Source organism: Acomys minous (assembly GCF_964271855.1).
Source record: "Acomys minous genome assembly, chromosome: 14".
Classification (NCBI taxonomy): domain Eukaryota; kingdom Metazoa; phylum Chordata; class Mammalia; order Rodentia; family Muridae; genus Acomys; species Acomys minous.
In genome coordinates, this window is record NC_140496.1 from 28,664,004 (window position 1) to 28,675,303 (window position 11,300).

The window sequence follows — 11,300 nt, forward strand, 5'->3', positions numbered from 1 at the left end:
TCCTTTGTCACTTTGTGTTGAGTTATGTATGTATTCTTTATTATGCTCCTTATGAACATTAACTTTGCTTATAATTATTCAGTTCAAAATTATTTGCTGTGCACAATTAAATACATGTATAATTATGTATAATCTACATCATGACATATTTAAAGATATTTGATTGCTTATTTTTTTATACTTTCAGCTTCTACTTGTTGTTTCATTTCTGCCCTTTATTTTATTATAAAAGTCTTTTACTTTTGTAGAGTCATCCTTTCCATTCATTTATTTAAACACATTTTATGCATCTTCTTATTAGTTCTTCTTAACAGTAGACTGGTATCTGGTGATATTTAAAAAATACTGTGGCCCACTTTAATCTGTAATCCTTGAGTATTTCTAAAGAAGGTAGTATGAAATTGATAATTTGAAAAAGACCTTTGTATTTCATCTTCTTATTTTTATAGACATTCATGTGTAATTAAATAAAGTATTTAATAATACTATTCAAGATATAGGTAAGAGAAAGAGATCTTTAATATATTTATTTTTCTCTTTAAATCTACTATTTCACAATCACCTAACCCTGAATTGTCACCTAATATTTCTCAGGTTCATCTTATTTGTCAACACAATGGAAATAGAAATATCAACCTTACGAGATTCTTAAAAGAGCTAAGGATTACTTTTACACCTGATAAATACAAATACCTGAACTGTGTCTCTTTTACTTTCAAATTCTGGTTTACTTTCCTTAGAAAATATAACCAAAATGCAGAAGAAAATTTATAGAAGTCACGTCATTATGCCCAGTCATCAGAATTTCAACATATCTACAAAATTTGTGAGATGCTTCTAAGGCTCATTTCTTTTATTAGTCTCTCATTATTTTGCCAGAAGTATAGAGAAATGAAATGTTTATCCACTTCACATAACCATCTGTGGTTGTGGAAAAATGAGAAAAGGAGGCTGCAACCATCTTTTCTTATTTTTTTGTAGTGGTTGAATATCCTTTGGGATTTGCAAACATAAGAGACATAGTATGGCATTCCTTCAATGATTCACTTAGCAAATGGTTTTGCACACTTTTCACTGGCTGGGTATTTCTCAGGATGCTGAAAATACAGATACAAACAAAACCATTTGTTATCATAAATATAAAAGATGCTTTTTCACCTCCTAATTGTCATCCAGAATGTTCCCGGAGAAGTAAATCCCCAGGGATTTTGTTGAAACAACTGCAATGTTAAATAGTAGCTTATTCTTGCTAAATTGGATAATATGCTACATTTAGGCAACATCATTAAGAGCATATGGTCTGTCTGAAGGCAAACTTTATCTCCTTGCAATCTGTACTGGCCATGTCACACACACATGTACACACACACACAAACACACACACACACACACACACACACACACACACACACACACACACACAAACACACACACAACCAATCATGATTTTTTCCACCAGGTTTAATCTATGGAACTCTTAAAATAGTAAATGGTCTTATTTAGAAAGAGCATATATTTGCCAGATAATTTATATAGAATGTACCTAAACAAAAATTAACACTATTCTAAAAAGTAATATTGACTACTAATATTCAGTCTCATACTCCATTATCACTATGAAAACTATCTATAACCAAGAGCAAAAGATAATGCTTGCTACTATAAATTAATCTCCATCTACTGAAAGCTGATGTCTGTATATTTGCTCAAATTTTAATTTCGAATCTTCTCTACATTTATGTATCATTTAAAAGGTATACTGGTGAACATAATTTGGTTTGAATCTCTATGCACTACCCATATATTCACAGTGACGCTAAGTAATATCTTAAATACATCATTTCATTTTATTTTGTATATATGTGGATAATTTGTCTGCATGTGTTTCTCTGTACCATTTGCATGCCTGGTGCTCATGAGGCACTGAAGAAGGCTTTAGTCCCCCTGGGACAGAGGTTCTGATAGTTATGAGTCTCCATGTGGGTCTTGGCATGAGAACTCAGGTCATCTGGAAGAGCAGTCCGTGCTTTGAACCTCTGAGCCATATCTCTATTCTAGAATACACTCTAAAAAATCTGAATTAGCAGTAAGAATCAAAGGGGTAACTATCAACTTTGTGAGGCATTCAAGGGGAATTAATTGAGATGGGCTTGAGGGATTAAAGGTAGAGGAAAATTGTATATTTCAATATCAGTTGAATATTTTTGAGAAATTGATGTAGCACATATATGTTAATTTAAAAAGTAATGAAATTCAAATTTTTTATTTAAAATATTAAAGATGAGTTATAAAGTGCAAATTAATTTACTATCCCATATCACGAGACACAGACACTTAAAACTATACTTATTATTGACAAATGAAAGGTAAATACTTCAGTGAATTAATGTTCAAAAAACCTGATAACAACCAGTGGCAAATGATCTAGAGTTAGTAACCTAGTCAATGATAAGAAACTCAAAACTCTCAAACACAGGTAATAATCAAGGCAAACATACATACAAATGCCATGTAAGTTCTTGCTACTTAATGCAATAAGAAAGAAAAAGTGGATGAACTGTGAAGGAAGAAATGAGATGAAAGAATAAAATAAGTTGAGGGAGTTTCCATGATACTTCACCTAAAATGATTTATTTGATACACTCTCAATAGAAATATCCCTCCAACTTATTTTGTGGACAAAGACACAGTACCTCTAAAGTTTATAGAAGAAAATAAACCCAGATTAGTAAACACAATACCGAGAGAGCTGGAGAACTAACACAATTTGAGTTTAAATGCAAAAGAAAGAAACAATAAACATAAAGTTAAAGCAATCACCAAAAATATATCATAGGCAATATAGCATAATATAGGCTAAAGGGCAAATGAGTGGAAAATAAGGCAAGTCCTAGAAACAAGCAGAAATTGAGTCTAAGGACCTGCCACAAATCTTCAGAGGTATGGAAGGCAACACACACAGTTCTTTCAGTAAATGATACAGAAACAAGTGAACATACATAAATACCAAAAAAAAAAAATCTAGACATTATGATGGACACTTCAAAAAGGGAGTTAAAATTGGTCCAAGGAAATATGTATTGAATAGAAGAAAACAGACTAGAAACATCTATATTACCATGCCTATGTTTATATGATAATAAAGGCAAGACCAATGAGGAAACAATCTACTGCTTGCAGTTTATCAAAAATAAAAATTTCTTGTCTTTAAAATATCCTACAAGGTTACACAGGTATTTGAAAGAAGTAAAACTGATAAAGTATTTAATACAAAGAGGTTTTAAAGTTGAACAACAACAACCAGTATGATTACAAAAAAGAAAAAAAAAGGCAAAACCTGACCTCTATCCTCCATGGACTCTACCTGAAACAAAGAAATCAGATGCAAAGACTTGGTATGTTCTAAAACAAAACAAAACAAAAACAAAATAAGCACAACAACAAGTCAACTCAGACTAAACAATACTATAGAGCTGTTAAAGTAATCAAAATCAAGAGCACTGATAATACAAAAGTTAGAGCATTACAAAAGCAATACAATAAGGTAACAGTAACAGGATTTCTCAGTAATTGTCAATGCAAATAAAATATGACATAACTCTTTTGTAAAAGTTTGGTACTTTCCTATACAACTGAACATAATGTTACCTTAAGAGCCAAACGTCATGCCTTTTGCTGCTTGCCTATGGAGGTGAAGATGTATGATCTTTAAAAAAAAAAACCTTGCACATGTATACTTATAAATTTATATTCAAGCCAGGAACGGTGGCACATGCCTGAATATAGATGAAGCAGTTGAAATATTGCCCTAAACTGGTTGGATTTAGGCAAGCATTGAGTATAATACAATTTTGAGCAACATCTCAGGAACATTTCCTATGATCGTGGTTATGTGTTCAATAAGGCTAGTACCAAAAATAAAAGAATGCAGGATTTCCTGGGGAAGTTCGATATCATCTAATACACGTGCCTTTTAACTCATGGACTAATTGCTTCTTTTAATTAAAAGTATCCCTTTCATACAAAACTTTTGAAATGTATCAAAAATAGAAGAAAACAAGAAATTAATTGCAGTGCTCAGATTACTATTTTAATATATCATTTCTATTGCTTTGCTGAACTTTTTCTTCTGGCTTCTTCCAATATTGATATCAAGCTGTTCACAGTTCACACTAGGTGGTGTTCACAGTACACACTAGGAGGTAAATTATTTCCTTCATTAAAACAGTGTTGGACACTTCTATGACATGGCATTAAAATTTACATTACTTTATTCTTATTACTTTATTTTTGTCAGTTAAAATCTACATACATTTTTGTTTTGAGAAAAAAAATCTCACTGTGTATATAAAGTTAGACTTTCTTGTGCATTAGTCCTTCTGCCTATGCATTATGAGTTTGGAAATTAGAGATGTGATCAGCCACTTCTGTCTTAAGTTTTATTCTAAAATTTATTTTAGTACAGTGCAGGCAGGGTCTAAGACACAAAACTTCTTTCAGAGGGAGAAAAACTACACCTGGGGGAAAAGGGGAATTAAAGAGACACCTGGAAAGGTTCTAAATGTACATTTTCTTAATAATTAGCACATCACACATCTACTTAGCATCTCATAAATAATCATAGAGTGTGTACTGAATGAATCATTTTACTTTGCACTGTCAGAGGTTAACAAGAAAGCAAAATGGTTTGCTTATTTTAAAAATGAGAGACATTTGTTCTTAGGGGATGGCATGACTGAAAAATAATGAAATGCAACCAATAGACAGACACCATGCCAGTTATTAAAACACTGATAGGAATATATACATATATATATGTATATATATATGCATCACATCTGTCAAAACATCCTATATTTATATGGTTAACATATCTATCTATATACATTTATGATATGGCAAGAAAATGAATATGCATGATCCACATAATTGTAGTTTTACTTTTAATGAAAGCCTTTCTGTCAAAATCTTGTCCCAATTTTCATTTGGCAGTATCCACTTTTATCTCATCTATAACCCTTAGGAAAGAGGCTTATAAAACCAAGAAGCAAAAAACATTTTTTTCTCTTCAGCTTGCCCCTTAGAGCTCATGTCAATCTTATCCATGCTTAAAGACATTTCATTACTTGAGATAAATTTGAAGATACCTTTCATTACCCCTCAGCGTGTTGAGCCCACCTCAATGCTAAATGGATGAAAACCACCGGAAACTCTAGATTCCCGACAAGTGCAGGGAGACTGAGAAGTTGTCTTGATAGCCTCAGAGATACTCATCCATGTCAGCCATTCAGCTCATTTCCTGGTTGGAACAGGACATTCTAACATGGTTTGTCTCACAAAGTTGGGACGTCAAGTGAGAGAGGGAGAATTGCTGAGATTACAGAGTTCCTTGCCCAGACATGGTCTTTTGTCTCAGTTTTAATCCTAGAATGATGGTCATGAAGAACTATTTATCTTTGAAAGTTAAGAAATATATCTACCACATCAAAGTAAATCATAAGACCATCTCAGACAAAAGACAAGAGTAGGTATACCTGATATCTTGGTATATAGGCTAAAAGTATAGAATGTTATTCTCTTCATCCTACGCCTATGTTAAAACAGAATTGACAATCATATCTGTTGTTTTACTAAGCAGAATCTCTGGTTGCTGGTGCCCATGTGGTTTGGCCTGGGATGAGAGACAGAGAGTGGTTCACTTTTAAGAGATGAAATGGTGTGTGAATACTCACCTTCCTCCAAGATATAAGAATCTCAACTGTTTGAAACTTAGAGCTTTAAGGTCTCAGATGTCTCTATAGCAACCTTATTCTGTGCACACAGAACAAAACGGGACCATTCTGGGACAGCTTGGTCCTCATAAAAGTTCCTTCCTCCTGAAAACATTCTGCTGTTAATTCCAAAATGAGGTTTTTTACTTTGAATTGTGTTGTTTGTTGGCACAAAAATAGCATGGCAACAACATTTCAGATGCGTCATCTTCCTGCTTAGATTTTACTATCTATTTTCAAGACCAAATTTCTCTCTCTGGAAAAAAAAAAACAAAACAAATAACATGGAGTACTCTGATAGGCGCATGATAGTCAATGGCATCACTCCCTTTCTGTAATTATTTTTCATTAATCACTAATCTCCTTCAAAAGCATAATAATTCTGCTTTTTCTTTTCTTCTTCTATTTATTATATTATTATTGGTATTATTAATTATTATTATTATTATTTAAGACATTTATTTAAGACATTTATATAAAGGCGCTTGTAGTTTGTTGGCTTTTTTTAAAATCAAGTTGCAAATTTTTATTACAAATTAAAAATCTCAACTTTACCAGATATAAAACTTTAAAAGCCATTAAAGTTGTATTAAGGAAAAGCTAAGCCTTTTTTCCCTTAAAAACATGTTTGTCATTAACAAAAAGAGACATCTTTAGGTAAAAATATTAAAAACCTTATGTTGCATAGATAATGCAGATAGTTCTAGTGTATCTCTGGTCAACGGGCAAAAAAGCAAGCATTTCATGTCTTCAGCTCCAATCTTTGTTCATTTCTTATTGCTGGAATTTCATATTCATTTCTTCATGTTGAATGACCAAACTGGATGCTAGTACTGATGGTAAGCCCGCATTTACTCAGCCCTGCCCTGCTCAGCCTCAGGAGCCGACTAATTCTCAGCTGGCGGATCAGCTGCTTTTGCCTCTTTGCCATCTTGTGGTTTGGGGTTCTCTGGGCGTCTGCGTCGGTAATTGAGGTTGTGGCGATACCGACGTTGAGGTGGCTGTTGACTTTGGGTCTCATCTCCTTGATTTTCCTTGTCTTCTTCACTGCCATCCTATCTAGGCTATCTTTGGCGAGGAGGGCCCCTGCGGAATCGTGGTCTGTAACCGCGATCCATATTCTGTCTCACTGGTCTACCTTGCTCTCCTTCACCCTGCTTGTCAACACCCTCCAGCACTTCTTGCACACGCGGTTTAGAATACTGTGGTTGACGCCCATAGGGTCTCTGAAAGCAGTAAGATGGGAGCCTTCGCCTAGGATAGAGCTGGTGATGTTTGGCCTGGCCTCCAGGAGCACTTTCTGATCTCTCAGTATTTTCTCCACTCTAACTATTCTGGTAGTTTTGCTGGTAATTGCATGGAGGACGCCTATGACCTGGCTAGCATCTATAATGGTGACAATCGGCCTGCGTATTTACTGCCTTGAACTGGAACTCTACCAGGGCCTGTAACATTTGCTGCCTCCGCACCCTTTTCAGTCAACAACATCAAACTCCACAGTGTGTTCATCTCCTACACTGCGAAGGCACTTACTGGGGTTATTCTTCTTTATGGCCGCATGATGCACAAATACGTCTTCCTTGGTGTCATTCCTGTTGATGAAACCGTATCCGTTCCTTACATTGAACCATTTTACTGTTCCCAAAACCTTCCTTGCGATGACCTTCTTGTCCCTGCTGGAGAGTACCCCCAATGTGAGGCTGCCCGGGTTGACACTACTCTGCTTCTTCCAATATGATTTTGGAAACCAAAAAGTCATTTCTGGAGTATTTAATTCATTTGCTAATCTTGTGACCTCCTGGTTACAAATATTTCAGTTAATTGTGTGAGACAGTAAATCCGGCATTCTAACCGTTTTGAATTTTCTAATTTTTCCTTGTAATATGTGGCATATAATCATGAAGAGGAAGGAGAGAAATTGTGGAAGGAAGGAGGGAAAGAGGCAGAGAGAAAAACAAAGAGACAGGGAGAGATCCTAGTAAAGATTTGAGAAAGAAGAGAGTAAATTTACACGTTGAGAACAGGAGATGACCAAGTGACTATGTAGAGACATCAAAGGCCTTGCTGGCTGCCAGGCAAGGATGGATCATCAATATACAGATGGACTTAGTTTGTTCTACATTTCCTAACACTAAGAAGAAGTGTTCCTTGTAATACAGATGTCACCTTGCAATAATCACTCAGACAGTAAATGAACTTAAAAACAATAGTTAACTAATTTAAATAATAAACAATTAGAAGAGGGATGTCTTCTAATAATTACACTAAAAAACAAGTGCATTTAAGTACAAGACTCGCGTTTAAATGGATTATTTTTTTTCCTTTTCAATTGTAAGACCTCTACAACACCTGGAATATTATCAAATGTGCATTGACAAAATGCAACTCTCCTCTGATGTTCAATGCCACCCACATAGGATTGTGGAACACTTCCTTTGATACAGCCACTGCCATGCGGATGTCATGACTATGCCCTACTTTGCGGAAGTCAGTTTTTCCTCAAGGGCCTTAAAACATGGACAGGTGTGTATCCACATGTCCACTTGGAACGCACCCTGCACGCCTTGAGAAGCATATGATGTCACACCTGCTGAAACAGTCACAGGTGCGGCATGGGGGAACTCAGAATGGATGCCACGGTGTTGCTAATGATCTTCACCTGGGGTGTCAGGCTGGCTTTGCTCCTGGCCTTGGGGAACATTCTGGCTGACTGAAATGGGGACTGAAAAAACAACTGATTTCTTTAGGCAGAGTGAGTGCTAGCCACTAAATACTTTATGTGACCGTCTCTACGCTTTTCCTTCCCAGTTTAAACGGAATTTTCCCTTATCAAAGCTTTGCTGAGTTCTTAAATGGCGTACAGCCTGGGTTTTCTTCCACAAAGGTTTTTTTTTTTTGATGTAGAAAATTTTGTGCCATAATCAAACTTTCAACATTCCACTTTGCTTATGGAAGTGTAATTTCGAGGCTTGTTTGTGTTTGGTTTTTTTGTTTTTTTTGTTTTTGTTTTTTTTTCACGGAATAGGTTTCCGGAAATTGACTGGACCTTCAGGACCCAGACCTTCTCCGTGGACAAATTGCAGAGATCAAATAATAAAGTGGCAGAATTATTTGGACTTGGAGGATTCTGTAGACAGTGCCTTAATCAGAGAGAGGAGATCACTTGTTACAGTCTCTGAAAATATGCCCTAAGTCCTCATTTCCTTTTCTGCATTTGTTTCCTTGCATTCGCTGGGTGAGCAGCTTGCTCTTTCATGCCCTTCCACCACCATGCTCTGCCTCATTTTGCCTGAGAAAGAGTAGATGATGTATATCTTGACTGATGCTGCTTGAGACACAGTAAGACTGAATAAATCCAACTTCTTATGAATTGCTTATTCCAGGTGTTATTACAGTCATGAAGAATTTAACACATAACACTAAGTGCTCTTCTCTACTTGTCAGATGAAACCCAAAAATCTAAATAGCTTGCAAAGTTGCCATCCAGTGCTGATGGGCAAAGTGTGGCTTTTATATCATAGACTGGTGTCTTTCCCATTCTCATTCGTCATCTTCATGAATTTATAATACCTGTTATTCAATAACTTTTTTGTTTTGTTTTGTGTTTGTTTTGTTTTTGTTTGTTTGTTTGTTTGTTTGTTTTTGAGACTGGGCTTCTCTGTGTAGCATTGACTGTCCTGGAACCAACTCCGTACACCAGGCCGGCCTCAAATGCACAGAGATCTACCTCTGTCTGCCTCCCAAGTGCTGGGATTAAAGTTGTGTGCCACTGCTCAGTCTGAAAACATAGTTTGAAGAAGAAAATGTAGTTTGTCAATGTATTTCCTTCTACAAGACAATATATTTTTATTTTATAAAATGAACACTTGAAGATTGCTTATAGTTAGTGAAAGCAATATTGATCATTGTTATGTAAAAAATTGAATGTAATTACACAACCAGAATTCAACATATTCTCATTATAACCCTGAGAGTACAGAAGATAGTCTCAGCGCACTACCCAGGCATATGTCATAAGATATTGTCAAAGGTACAAAACCTGCCAATCATAATAACAACTTACTTCTCTTAAGAGTCATCTAACTGATTTTAATTATGGGTAACTATGTTTGAATTAAAAGAGTATAAAATACTTGTGTACCTCTTGGCAGGCTCTTTAGTGTCTAAGCTGAAAACAGCACCCACTCAATAGGAAGAAACAATGTAATGTATTCACCTAGATAAAATATAATGAATCAACATTCAAATTTATTTGCATTCAGAAAAGATAATGTTTAATTTTTTTGTGAGAGAAAAATATGAAAGAAAATATACATTTCTTAAGGATCAAGCAAGTAGAGTAATAAAACTACTGTTGCCCCTAGCTAGAACTAACAAAGATAACTATTTATACTACCTTCGAGCCACTGTAAAAACATGCTAAAATAAACTAAAATTCACCAATCACATGGGAATTATGCAGCATACATCTTTTTTACTCCTGGGGCTACTAGAGTTTCGTTACTGCTTGTTTTGTGGTTGACCGACTTTACATACTGCTGGCTTCTGCTGGTTTCTGTTGTTTTCTTCTTGTTGTTGTTATTGTTTTGAAACAGGGTTTCTCTGTGTGTAGTGCTGGCTGTTTGAAACTCCCGTGTGTAGATAAGGAGTCCTTAACACGGTTGTGTTCAATAGGATGAGTGGTAAATTCTTTTCTGAAGAAGCCTGGTAAAGTAGGCGATATGGTTATGGGGCCTTAAGCAACTCTGTACGGTGATGGTGTTGGGGTAGGGAGGAGCTGGGTGATTCTAGAAGGGAAACGAAACAACCTCCAAATGAGACTCACAACAGCAACTCTATTGTATTACCTTCCTCTAGAAGAGTTCTCCGAGCCCTTATGTCTAAGAATTGGTACTTCCAGCTCTTTCACTGTCTAATTGCTTCCTAGTCTCAAGCTCCCCTCTCTTCTCTGTAATATTATTTCTGTCTTCAACAAACGTTTGCCAGTGCTCCTCATTCTGTCCATGAGGAAACTCAGGGGGCTTTTTAGTATTTAAAAATTTCTTTTTATGTATGAGCATTGGTGTTTAGTCTGCATGTAAGGTTTCAGATCCCCTAGAACTGAAATTACAGATAGTTGTGGCTGCCATGTGGGTGCTGGGAATTGAACCCAGGTCCTCTGGGAAAGCAGCCAGTGTTTTTAACTATTGAGCCATCTCTCTAGCCTTGAGAAAATTTGTTTTTTTTTTAAAGAAGCTTATAATTCCAAGATTTCTTACTCAGATGTACATATGCATATATATGTATATATGTATGTATATGTGTATATGTATACACGTCACACACACACACACACATACTTGATGCTGGATGCTTAACATTAGGAAAGACCAATCAATGATGAACAATGCACTCAGAACTCTTATAATTCCTTTTAAAAATTATTTAACTAATTGTTATTTATTTATTGACTTTACCTTCTAATTGTAGCCCTTTCCTTCCTTTCCTCCTAGGCCCACCCTCTCTCCCTCTTCCCCATGTCTCCCCTTC

At 35.6% G+C, this 11,300-nt stretch overlaps 1 pseudogene across 1 annotated transcript; it reads right to left on the reverse strand.

Annotated features, from left to right (window-relative positions):
- Window positions 1–6,543: 6,543 nt before the first annotated feature.
- LOC311583097 (Y-box-binding protein 1-like) lies at window positions 6,544–7,530 on the reverse strand (annotated as a pseudogene). The gene has a single exon. The product of its transcript is annotated as a Y-box-binding protein 1-like (transcript).
- Window positions 7,531–11,300: the final 3,770 nt, after the last annotated feature.